At 42.8% G+C, this 13289-nt stretch overlaps 1 protein-coding gene across 5 annotated transcripts in view; it reads right to left on the bottom strand.

Annotated features, from left to right (window-relative positions):
• The window catches only part of TANC2 (tetratricopeptide repeat, ankyrin repeat and coiled-coil containing 2), a 419029-nt gene that overhangs the window by 144981 nt on the left and 260759 nt on the right, over positions 1–13289 (bottom strand). The window contains exon 1 of one of the 5 annotated variants that reach the window (XM_040330207.1): positions 1–391. This exon is cut by the window's left edge and continues 352 nt beyond it. The exons of the other annotated variants lie outside the window; for them this stretch is intronic. The gene's annotated coding sequence lies outside the window, so the exon portion shown is untranslated. Of the gene's footprint in view, positions 392–13289 lie in introns of those variants that run through there. 5 annotated transcript variants of the gene reach the window in all.

The following is a 13289-nucleotide window of genomic DNA, read 5'->3' as shown; positions in this document are numbered from 1 at the left end:
AGGAGGGGAGTGGGATGGTGCAGAACGGCACGGAGAGAGATGCAAAAGGCGGCGTAGGGATGCAGTTCGGTCCTGAGCTAATGAATGGTGCAGTGCTCTTGTTGTCATGGAAACGCAAAGAGGAAAAAATCATTGCCATATAAGGAGCGGTGACATGGATTCTGGGAACATATTAGAATATATAAAATAAATGAAAAAAATAATAGAAAATTTGCTGATGTACGTCCTGTGCATGTCATGCAGCAATCTCCATTTACTGTGTAGGGTTTTCTGCAATGAGGCTGCTGCTGGAGGTTGAGCGCTGAGATTCCGGCGAGGTTATTCGTGCTAGGGATGCTAGCAAGGCCCTGCTCTGATCAGTAGGGCGAGATGGCTGGAGGGATATTGGGGGGGGGGGGGTATCTCTGCGACAGGTGGCCCACTGACAGGAAGAAGCAGCCTGTCCACACCACTGGCACAATGATGCTGGAGGAATTTTAACTCCTGCCAACCCAACTACCAGGACAGTCGTTTCTTTGTATTTTTTTGGACTGATGTTCAAGTTTGCCTGGACTAAATAAAACAGCTGTCTAGTGTATACATCTGTTTTTCCTTTATAAAGTGGGAAAATAAAAGCAGCAAAGAAAGCTTTAAAATTCAGCCGAAAACGGTTAGGTCAATGAACTGCTTGCCAAGTGCTACTTCACCCTACATACTACGTAAATTAATTGTAGCCAAATTGGGATAATACCAACTTTATAACGGTTACATATCCCCATTCACACATCAAAAATAAAAAATATCTTCTTACCTTTTTACTAGCTCTTTTCTGAAAACGCAAAAACTGAAAAAATCCTACTTAGCTCCCACCTTTGTAATGTTTATGAGAGGGCTGGGGAGGTAGGTGTACTATGAAGGGGTTTGGGAGGTATGTGTACAATAATTAACCCTGTTGTACCGTGCAGGCGGATTTTCATTATCTGTTGTAAACTAAAGTAGCTATGTACACTGGCTGTCCTACTAAAGCACTGGCTGTCAACTTGCTAAAAGATAAAAGGCGTCCTTGAATGAGGCTCGTAATGTCTCCAAATGGCCACATATAAATATTTATGACATATAATGCTACAGAAAATAGTCATAGACTGAAGACTTACTAGAGCAGGGGTGCCCAACCTTTTGAAGAACGAGGGCCACTTAAGCAACTTGGTAACCAGTCGAGGGCCACAATGAGCGAAGCGGGCGGATGACAGATCACGACTACTCTATAGGTCGGGGATATGCAATTAGCGGACCTCCAGCTGTTGCAGAACCACAAATCCCATGAGGCATAGCAAGGCTCTGACAGCCATGAGCATGACACCCAGAGGCATGATGGGATTTGTAGTTTTGCAACATCTGGAGGTCCGCTAATTGCATATCCCTGCTATAAGTCCTCCGACCCGCCCAGATGAAAGGGGACAAATTCCCTTCTGTTTTTCGGATTGGAGGTAGGCAGGCATAAACAAACATCTGTCGCTCACACTGATGTGCTGCGGTTTACCCACACTGTGGGTGCAGCGTAGTGCACCTGTGTCTATACTGCGGGTTAGCTGAACTTTGCCATAGAGTCCACCTGTGGCAAAAGCCAGCACTTTAGAGGAAGCATTGGCTTATTGGGCTCTGCTCCGCAGCCGCTTTCTTCCTCTACCACCAGCTTCATTCACAACACTGATGCTGTGGTATGGTGGGTCGGCAACCTGCGAGCTGGGCTTGCCAACTCACCATTCCAGAGCAGGAGGTCGCGGGCCACATCAGAGGGCTCCGCGGGCCACATGTGGCCCCCGGGCCACTGGTTGGCCACCCCTGTACTAGAGGAAATAGTGATTGTTCTACTGGAGTGGTTGGACATTGAAGTCATGCTATACGAGACCATCAGAGACTAGGGGCATGTTCTTTACTACAATTAAGTGACCCTTTACAAATCAATGCTCCATTTACCGACTGCTGGGGCCCAAGGGCCACACTTCAAACACAATAGGGCCACAGTTGGGTTAAAGAAATTAAAGGAAGGGTTCTGCCGACGTTGCATGTTAATGCACTTTTACTCCAATGTGTCCTGAAGTGTCCATTCATTGACCATTGCAATCTATTCTGAACATTACAAACTGCCTATTGAGTCCAAATAAACAACTAGAAAGGTAACAAATATGTATTTTTTTATTATTTTTAGGCATGCTGTGTGAATGGGAACACATAACCTTGTTTGTTTCCAGATGCCCCTACATTACAACAGGACAAAGACAAAGAAACATCTGGCCAAAAGATGGGTCGGGAAGGAAGCTGGTAGGGTCAGCAAATGTGTCAGCCCATCATCCATCTAGAAATGAAATGTTACCATTGAGTGGACTTGCTCTTTACCTGATAATTCCTAGATGCCTTAAAAAGCAAGGCAAACTGCTAAATAAGTATGAGTAAACTGTCTTATCTGCCAAAAGACATGTCATTTTATCCAGCCACTTTTGGGATTTATAAACCTCCAGAGAATAACAGCCAGTAAGGGGAAAACTATCTTCTCTGTTGGAAAGCATACACAGTGGGTCATGAATGAACCACACCTTACAAGAAAGCTTTAAAAGATATCCACTGTGATATTGAACAGCATGGATAGAAGGATGCAGTCCTACAAGAGCTGGTTGTCACATGACTTATAATGCTGTCTGCGCCATTATCTGGACATTCATCCCAGGTGCCATCAGTCAGGTGTGGGAACATTAAACAGTGACAGACAGGTTACGCCCGCTACCCGATAACCCTTCAATGGTATTGTTAGATACAATTTTTTTTTTTAGATCCACAGGGAGTACAGAATACAGAAAGAACAGCCCAGCAGCTAAACTATCACAATCAGAACAAATGCCTTTGCAAACAGAGCTTTGAAAATTAGCAGCTGCAGAGACAAAATGATCAAATGCAACAAGCAAGGCACTCAATAAGGCAGATTGTCGTCAAAATTAGACAATCATACAATACACACTTACCACCCGACATATCCCACATAAAGTGGACCCCCCCCAAAAAAAAAAAAAAAAACGCTGTATGCACACCTGTACACATTGCCTGTTCAAAGTTAAATAAGTCATCTATGCTGACGACATCCAAATCTATCCCTCTACCCCTCAGCTCACATCATCAGTCTCCTTGCGTATCACTAATTTACTGTCACTCTACTTCCTCAAACTCAACCTGTCCAAAACCAAGCTCATAATAATATTTCCTCCCCACGTGCCCCTTTCCCTGACTTTTCTGTCAAGATCAATGGCACTACCATCAACCCATTCCTGCATGCCAGGGTGCTAGGTGTAGTCGTGGACTCAACTCTTTTGAGCCCCACTTTCAATCACTTTCTAAAGCTGGTCTCCTCCACAACATGATCTCCAGAATATACCACTTCCTAACTAATGACACCACAAAGTTTTCAATTCATTCCCTGGTTATCTCTCTCACCTCGACTACTGCAACTCTCTCCTCATTGGCCTACCTTTACATAGGCTAATCCTCCGTTCAGTCCATCATGAATGCTGCTGCTCCGCCTTGCAGCCGCTTGCTTTCTCTACCGCCGGCTTTATTCACAACACTGATGCTCTGGGATGACGGCTCGGCGATCTGGGCTTGCCAACCAGCCATCCCAGAGCAGAAGGTCGCGGGCCACATCAGAGGGATCCACGGGCCACTGGTGAATTCCTCAGATTGGGACTTTAAACCAGTTTGACAGCAAAAAAGCGTTCAAAATTGATTGCACATGTGCAATAAAGTTTGAATACTTTTTTTGTTATCAAACTGTTTGTGGCCCGGTTTAAAGTCCCAATCTGAAGAATTAATGTTCTGACTCCAATAATTAGCAATTCAGGTACCAAAATTATTCAGTAACCCCACTTTTTCTTTTTAACTGCTACTTTTACTTTAAGCTAGCAATTTAAAAAAAAATTGAGATTGAATGAAAAGTTTAGTGAAATCTAGTTTTAACATTTAAATAATACATGTAGTGATAGAGGTTTGAAGAACAAAGCAAAAATCGTGGCAATGTATAAGAAGAGGGAGACAAAAAAAAGACGTAAGAATCAAGCAGTGGCCGCCAAAGTGAAAAATATTTTACAATGTTAATTAGGAAATAAAAATACAATTGCAATATGGAAATGTTTCCCATATTAGGCCATGTATTCTAATATTAAAAGAGGAAGCCTAAGGTGAACTTGAGTGTGTTAGTTAGGAAGTTATATAACTACAAAAATCGTGCACGGGTGTGATACGGGAGCCAAAAGGAAAAAAAAACGAGGAACAGAAAATCAGCACATACTGATGTACGATTTTACACTCCTCATTTCTCTGAGGTCACAAACATTGCGTGTCTCATTTTGCTGTAACACTGCACTTAGTAAATTATTCAGCTGAAGAGAGGGAGGCTTTCGCCCACTGACGCTTTACCAGCAAACGAGTGTTAATAAAGTGCAGCTCCTTTCTACCTTGAGCTGTGACCCCCTCTGTTCATGAGACTCAGGCTCGGATTAATGTAGTAAAACATTGCAGCACAAGATGTTTAATGGACATTCACTCTAAAGCATCTATGAATTGGTGCTTTGCTGTAATTCCACTCATGCCTGGAGTCAAGACTTGCTCAGCTGGTAGAAGATGTTGCAGGTGCCATGGCTATGCCTTCATTATGACTCTATGTCCTTCATCTCAGCATGTACTGTTCCTGCGTGTCACAATGTTTAAACGCTCTGAACGGCAAAAAAACAACCTGAAAGACCTTGAGTCTCTTGGGACTCCAGACAAGCAATACTGTACTTTGGTGCTGTAAACACACATTGTAAGATTTACAGAGATGAACAGAAACGCAAAAAACGCACAGAAAAATGGCAAGAGACATCAAAGGCATGATCCATTTTTAATATGATGATCCACAGATGTAGACATGCCAATTTTATCAATTTGATGCAAATCACTGTATCAGTGTGAATGGGCCAGCCGTACAGTATTAATAAATTATTAGTAAATATGCAGCTTGGTAGAACAGCACAACAACTGGATGTTTTTTTTTTCTCACTGAGCAAAACGAGAGAAAAAGATTCTCCCTCTGTATGGCTAATTGATTTCATCAGCTGGCTGCCTTCCTGATATACAGTACATGTAATCACAAGAGGGAAATCCACATATCTGTACACTACATACAATCATGATAATATAGAGCAGCACGCATGTATAGGGTCCCTGGGTAATGGGGCGTGGGTAATAGTTGTTGGAGGAACCTGCTTTGAAGAAAAGACATTTATGAGCTACAAGCTCGATACTTTGAGGAACACTAAAAAACACAAAGCAGGCACGGATAAATAGCCATTTGTACTGCATATTGTCAAGATGTTTTCTTTTGGAGTGCTCCTTCAGGCTGGGTTCACACAGTAGCCAAGTCCCGGACCTCTCCAGGCCTAATAGTGACCTCCAGAGTTAGGGACAGTGAACATCCTGTGTAGAGTGGGTTACAAGGCATGGTGGGTACGATGCAAGGTAGATTAATGGGCGCCAGACACTTCTTGAATGCAGAGATTTATTGTCTAAACAGAACTGTGGGCGATAGATTTAGGGCCAGACAACGTTAATTTAGCAGACCCTGAGACTTCTATAGGTAGACAGGGATAGGTATCCAACTAAACCCTACGGGCCAGATTCAGAAAACACTTAGGCTGGCGTATCTACAGATACGCAGCGTAAGTGTAGAGATGCGCCGTCGTATCTATGCGCCTTATTCACAATACTAGATACGCCTGAAATATGGCTTCTTCCGACTGACGTAAGTCTTAGTACGCCGTCGTAACTTGGGTGCATATTTACGCTGGCCGCAAGGGGCGCTTCCGTTGATTTACGCGTTGAATATGCAAATGACCTAGATACGCCGATTCACGATTTCCCTCTACTATCTGCATTAATCAATTCTGACAGGTTCTCCGGACACCACAGAATCTCAGGCCTGGCCTACCACACCCCCCAGAAGGTGATTGACCGCCTCAGCTGTGCATGTTTCCCTATGAGACTGTGTAGAGGGGGTGTGACCATTCCCTCTGCTCAGGTCTTGATTTAACCAAGCTCTCCTCTCCATGCTGTGTGTGATATCAATTTCCAGCCCCTCGTCTTCTGGAGATGAAAAATGCCTTTGATCTGTGTGTTTTGGTTGACTGTAAAAAAATCAAAAACAGGTACAACTTATGTAGGGGGATTCGTTTCATCTCTGTGTATCACCTAAGGCCAGTCATGCAAGACTGACGCTTGAAAAAAAAAATGAACTATTGTTTTTGGTCAGCAAAAGGACAAATAAGAATAAAAAAATTCTACTTTTCAATTGCTTACATGAGGCAACATTTTATCTGCCATGTTTTTTCTGTCAACAAGAAATGGCTAATGCTACTCTGACTTGTATGAATTGTATGGAAAGGAAAATTGGTATCACCCTGGGTAGCCAACAAAATGTCTTTGATTTTTCATTATTCCCTAGAGAAATATAAGCTGTAATTATTGCTTTGTTTTCAAACAGTTTTTAATTATCAGGATCACTAGGCATACTTTTCCAACTGTCTTGGAGTTACTGGGACAGTCCGGCTTTCTGTTAAGTGGTCCTGAAAGGACTGCTTCAACAGGATTACAGCTTGGAGGGACATCTCCCAACAGTGTGGCAAATGGGATCGGTGTGACATGTGGAGTGATTGGTGTCTTTAGGCTAACCTTGGGTATCATGCCCCTCTTCTTGCCACCCAAATTCAGGAAGACTCGGGTGAGATTGCAGGTAGAAGCAACTTTGGACTCACTAGCTATGAAACCTACTTGAAGGGGCCAGATCCTAGTACCCCATAAATCCTGGTGTTGTAATGAGCATGGCAGAACCACACAGTAACCTGTGTAGGTAATAGGGGTAATGACTGGGGACCACATAATGCTTCATGAAGGGGACTGGCTGGGGATCCCACAGTGGTCTGTGAAGGGGGTAGGGGAGATGACAGGGAGTGCCACAGTAGTCTGTAAAGGGCATGGAGGGGTGGACTGGAGACCCCACAGTGATTTAAGTAGGGAGAGTAGGCCAAGAAACAAGGGGCCAGGGGATCCTACACATCATAAAATTGGGATGACTGGGATTCTGTAGGAGGAAGAGGGTGGGTTGGGGACATGATGCACTGATCTACAAGTTCTGGCAATGTAGGTTGAAAGCAACACTTTTAGCCATGATATGGATATGGAGGGGGTGAGTGTGTTTTTATGGCCAGGTGGGGACCACTTACATGCCGTAGCTGAGAAGGTAATACAGCGAGAATTGTTATCTCATTCCATCAATTTTGCCTGTTAAGTGTTGTGTGGGAAAAGTACGCGTTTTTGAATGCTCTCCTTTCTCAATGGTTTACTTACGTGGTGGGCCAATTTCACAATGGGTTGTTTGTCACTAGGCTTACTTAATCAATTTGAATCATTAAAAAAGAAATGCACATGAGTGGAAACCTAGAGAAGTCATACCATCGCATAAAAACCACCAAAACAGAACATGCCGATTTAGAAGATGAAGGCCAATGTATATGAGGATGGGTTATGACCAAAATTGCTGCCAAGGGACTACACAAATGTTCAATAATGTAGATGCTGTCAGACATGACCCAGTGTTATTTATGGCAATCAATTATCAAAAGACTGAACGATGGAAACAAATCACATTGTGGAGCTTTGTCTGTGGCCGTTGGAATTCAGCTTCCCATAGGGACCTGGGCTTAATTAAGAAATTCGAAACACGAAGTAGCTGAAGTCACTGTATACATCATGGTAATTACATCAAAAGAAATTTACAACCAACTCTTTTTTAATTACCCTGCAGTTAGTGTAATTAGCACTACCTAACAGAATGTGATTCTCTTGCAATCAATGGTGAAATTTCCATGAAAACAAAGGAGGAAAGTCTGCTGAGGGGAAAAGGGTTGAAGGACAACTAGAAGACGCAGAATAGCAACCATGATAACAAGGTATTTCACATATATAATTGGATTTATTGGAGGTGATATCAAAGTTAGGACCACTAATCAAACACGTTTTTAGATGTAAAGAAAAAGATCAATATTACCAAATATCAGATAGACATGGAGAGAGTAAGCAGATCTACACTTAAAGTTTATGTTTGCTTTAAGCTATTATTATACAGGCTGAAGGAAAGGTGGGTAAGGGCACTGCTCAGCCTTAGGCTGTAATAGCTGCCAGGCCTTGATTGCTCTTAAAGTATAACTAAAGGCAAATTAAAAAAAATAAAATTGTTTTGGACATAGTGCAGAGGGAAAAGAATGCTTGTCGGTTTATTTTGCTGCCTGTGCCCCCGCTAAGGAGATTCACCCTGTCTATTTGTCCTGCTTACCCATTATCATTGAAAGTAAAAGAATATTCCACATTTTGGGTTGTCCCTAGAAAAGTAATAGAGGGGAAATGTTCCACTGGGTACACCAATTCTGGTGACCTGGGGGTCCCTAAGGACTTCCCTTAATTTCCAGGGATTTCCTCACACTCCCAGTTTGGCTATGGGACAGGAAGTGAAGATACATCTCCCCAATTGGACACAAATCTGAGTCCAACCTCAGTTAATGAAAAGTAAAATTGGTTTTGTCTACAGCTCTACTTTACCAGTGAGCATGTCATTCAGTGGCACTTGAGACTTGTATATAAATTCGTATAATTGAAGGCAAGGTGGTAGGATGTGGGCCTTTTGTGAAACACTACCAACATTTTGAAAAAAAAATGTGCTCTTCAAGAAATATGTAGGCTACTAAGGCCTCGTACACACGACGGGACATGTCCGATGAAAACGGTCCGTGGACCGTTTTCATCGGACATGTCCGCTCGGAGATTTTGGACTGTTGGTTGTACACACCATCAAACCAAAATGTCCGCTTAGAGATTTTGGACTGATGGTTGTACACACCATCAAACCAAAATCCGCACGGACAGAATATGCGGTGACGTGACGACGACGTGAAGGCGACGATGATGCGGCGACGTGCGCGAACCCGGAAGTTAAATGCTTCCACGCATGCGTCAAATCACTTCTCGGGCCAGCGGACATGTCCGATCGGTCATACTGACCATCGGACATGTCTGGCGGACATCGTTCCAGCGGACAAGTTTCTTAGCATGCTAAGAAATGTTTGTCCGCCGGAAAACAGTCGGCTGGACAAATGTCCGCTGCAAAACGGTCCGGTCGGCCGTACAGACGACCGAACATGTCCGTGGAAACTGGCCTAAGAATGCACTCAACCCAGATCAGCTTTATACATGGAAAGGAGTTTAGCAAACAAATTTGGCGGTTCTACATAATAATACACTCACGTGATCAGTCCCCCAGTTTTTTAACAAAAAACACCACATCCCTTTAGACAGCATTCAGACATCATTGGGGATGAAAGCAATGTGACTCCTTAAGATTCGTGCAGACTTCTGGAACAAGCAGTGAGACAATTCTGAGAACAAGAGGACATGCTATTGTACAAGCTGAATACTGCTTCCATGGCTGCAAGAGAAAGAAAATCTTTTTTTTCTTGCAGTTTTAGAAAAACACAACTGACTGCAGACTGAATTGGAAAGGTCTTCATTTATTCCATCAAATAACAGAATGCCTTATGCATGGGTTTTATAATTTCTACATAAACTGGAGTTTTCCTTTAAAAAGAATTGTGACTCTGCATTGATCAGTGTTGCAGGGACCCCACCTCCTGCTTATAACACGTTCTCCTCCCCTCCGCCCACTCCTGTACTATTTTTGCTTCTCTCCCCCCTCCTTTCTTCCCAAACTGTTCTCTCTTCAAGTTCCTGTGTGAAGATCCACTATAGCCAGGGACACAAGTTCAGAGATAAAACAGAGGTCTGGTTATCTCAGCAGTCATTTTAATCCTGGGGGTCTGGAAGGTGTAAAACCTGCATGTTTGGAATGGCGTGCAAAAACTGTAAGCAAATTTGTACCATCAAGTCTGCAGATCTTTACCTAGTTTAGCAGGTCTTCAAAAGGTTAAAATGTATGATTTTTCAAAACAAAATGGTATTACGAGATCTTTTAACTGGCACATCGGATGCTTCCATCTAGCCCAGGCAGTTCCCTCCGAATGATTTCTGAAAGCAGTAGTAGATTTAGGAGAGGTATGTCCTTTATGGGTGATGCTGTGCCGGTGTTCCCTGCTGTGAAATGAGCATTAATTCCAGAGGTCCAGGAATGGCAATCAACGGGGGCATTAATTGTGGGATAAAACATCCTGTCTAAGGCCTCGTACACACGACCGAACATGTCAGCTGAAACTGGTCCGCAGACCAGTTTCCGCGGACATGTTCGGTCGTCTGTACGGCCGATCGGACCGTTTTCCAGCGGACATTTGTCCAGCCGACCGTTTTCCGGCAGACAAAAATTTCTTAGCATGCTAAGAAACTTGTCCGCTGCGACGTTGTCAGATGGTCAGTATGACCGATCGGACATGTCCGCTGGCCCGAGAACCCGCGCATGACGTCGAAGTGATTCGACGCATGCGTGGAAGCATTTAACTTCCGGGTTTGCGCACGTCACCGCGTCATCGTCGCCTTCATGTCGTCCCCGCGTATTCTGTCCGCGCGGATTTTGGTTTGATGGTGTGTACAACCATCAGACCAAAATCTCCGAGCGGACATGTCATCGGACAGATCCGGTCGTGTGTACGAGGCCTTAGAGATTTTCTATAAACTGTAAAATGTAGATAAGGTTATCAATCTAAATCAGACTTTCAACAAGGGTGCCCTCGGGTTTTTTCAAGGGTGCCTTGGCAAAATGACTTAAAATTGCCCAAAAATTCTAAACAAGCCAGTGGGTGCATTAAACCTACCTTTTGGCTACACCAAGTTATAAGTTTTTATTGTGCGCCATAACAACCTTCTCGCCTCTGGCGTCCTAACAACCAATTACGTCATTGGTTGATAAGGAGTATGTCGGGTGCTGGTGTTTCATCAGATTAGACAACCCATCAGAATGTGTAACTGAAGTAACGTTTTTTTTCGCCGCCATCTTGCTACACCCTTCAGTCGTTCGATGTTGAATTTTAAAAGCAGCAAACTTCTGTCAGAATAGCAAATGTATGAGATCAGCAGGCTTGCCACTGCTTTTAAAATTTGACATCTAAACAGTCAGAGTTCTAAGTACTGTTTTTCACTATATAAATACTCAATTTACTGTTAAAAATAAGTGCAAAATGCAAAACTCTTGTTGGTGTAACAAGATGTCTGCTTGCCGCCTTCTCTCTGTATCCTTACTTTGGAGGAGTTCAGGGTTTAGCAAGATGGCGGCGACAGAACGTCACTTCCGTTACAAATTCTGACGGGTCGCCTAATCTGATGAAACACTTGCACAGCATTCTTGTTTGCCCCTCTCCGGTAGCAATGGGGTCACATTAGTTGAGTGAGGGAGAGAAACGGATGGAGAAGAGAAACTCTGGGATACTATTCACTACCAGCATGCAAAGGTGTGTTTGCTTTGGAAGACTAAATCACCTCACATGTTGGGTGTCCTACATGTGTGGATGTTGCTGTGTTGTATAAAATTTGCTTGGTTTTTTACATTTTCGAATTTTAAAGGGATGCTTTGACTAAAAAGGGTTGAGAAACACTGATCTAAATCAATGTTTCAACATACACATACCTAAAATACTGATTAGGTTGCTTTCAGGTAGGTAACTAATACAGAATATTTGATATAGACCTACATTAGGGGTGGATTTACTAAAGGCAAATATACAGTACACCAAACCATGGAAGAGAAGGTGGGACTTTGAATGAGATGCACGGCAACATGCAACTCCATCCCTACTTATATAGAATAGGAAGGTTTTGGGAATTTGAGTGAGGCATGAATTCAAAGGCTAAAAAGAAAATACCCACCCAAACTTCCCTTTGCCCTAACGCCGTACAATCCTGGCCAACGTGAGTATACAAAGAGATGTTACTTGCCCTCTATAACCATAATTTTCCTTTCACTGGGTCAATTACAAGACAATGGTTACATTAATCATATGTTTTATTATAGATACATGCAGCATCCACCCCTGAAGAATGGGCATACATCCCACGAAACGCGTTGGGCATACATAGATGCTACATGCCCTATAAGTTGGCTCTACATGTTTCATAATTAATAATCTTTAACTTTTAACAGTAATATGCTGTAAATACTTTGCTATATGTTGTCCCAGTTGATTTATTGATGTGGAGGATGTTTTTATCCACTATATTATGTAATACGTTTTGATACTGTTGACTTGCTTTATGACTGCCTGCATGGTCCTGCTATACAATGCTTGTCCATGTAATTATGCATATTACTGTCAAAATACACAGTGTCATTTACGGTTGTAGAAGAATAAAATTTATTTATTCTACATTTATTGCTTGTTAGCCTTGAATTCATGCCTCAAAGTCCCAAAACCTTCCTATTTTATAGACAGTACACCTAGCAAGTGCAGTTGCACTCATTTTCCCAAGAGCTCAGTAGTAGCTGGTAGTAGCTCTGCTGGTTTCCATCATTCATCGGCAAGCAGTTTTTTTTTCTTTTCTTTTTTTTATTTTGCTTGTACCCGTTTAGGTATTCTTTACAAAGTGAAGCATTACCACATTTGCCAAGCTCTGGGGAAAATAATTGCAACTGTACTCGCATAGTGCAGTCTATTTTCCTTTAGTATCACTTAAAGCGGGATTCCACCCCCGATTTTTTTTTTTTAAGTCAGCAGCTACAAACACTGTAGCTGCTGACTTTTAATAAAGACACTCAACTGTCCTAGGCGCCCACCATGATGTTTTTTTTTTTCAGGGTGGAACTCCACTTTAAACAGAAATTCAAGAACACTCATAACTGGAATCCAAAGTGCCTAAGAACTAGGGGCCAAATTCTCAAAAGAGATACGCAGACTTAACTGCTGTTCAGCCTGCGTATCTCTGTGCCTAACTTTGGAAACGATTCTCAAAAGGCTTTTTCCAAAGTTAGGCAGAAAATCTGACATGTGTAAAACACTTACACGGTCAGATTTTAGGATGCAGTACCGCATCCGCCACTGGGGGCATTTCTCATTGAAATCCAGCTTTGCGTATGCAAATGAGGACTTAAGTAGATTTTCAAAGCATTTCAGCACTTTGATTTCTGCCTAAGTTCCGAATTTGCCGGCGCAAAATTAGGGCTGGTTTTACAATGTGGAAAGTTAGCCAAACCTTGTAAAGGCCCATTCCAGCGACGGCATTTGGTATACATTCCTGAGGGAGAA

This window comes from Rana temporaria, chromosome 12 (assembly GCF_905171775.1).
Source record: "Rana temporaria chromosome 12, aRanTem1.1, whole genome shotgun sequence".
Classification (NCBI taxonomy): domain Eukaryota; kingdom Metazoa; phylum Chordata; class Amphibia; order Anura; family Ranidae; genus Rana; species Rana temporaria.
This window is presented reverse-complemented; position numbering and strand designations above follow the sequence as displayed.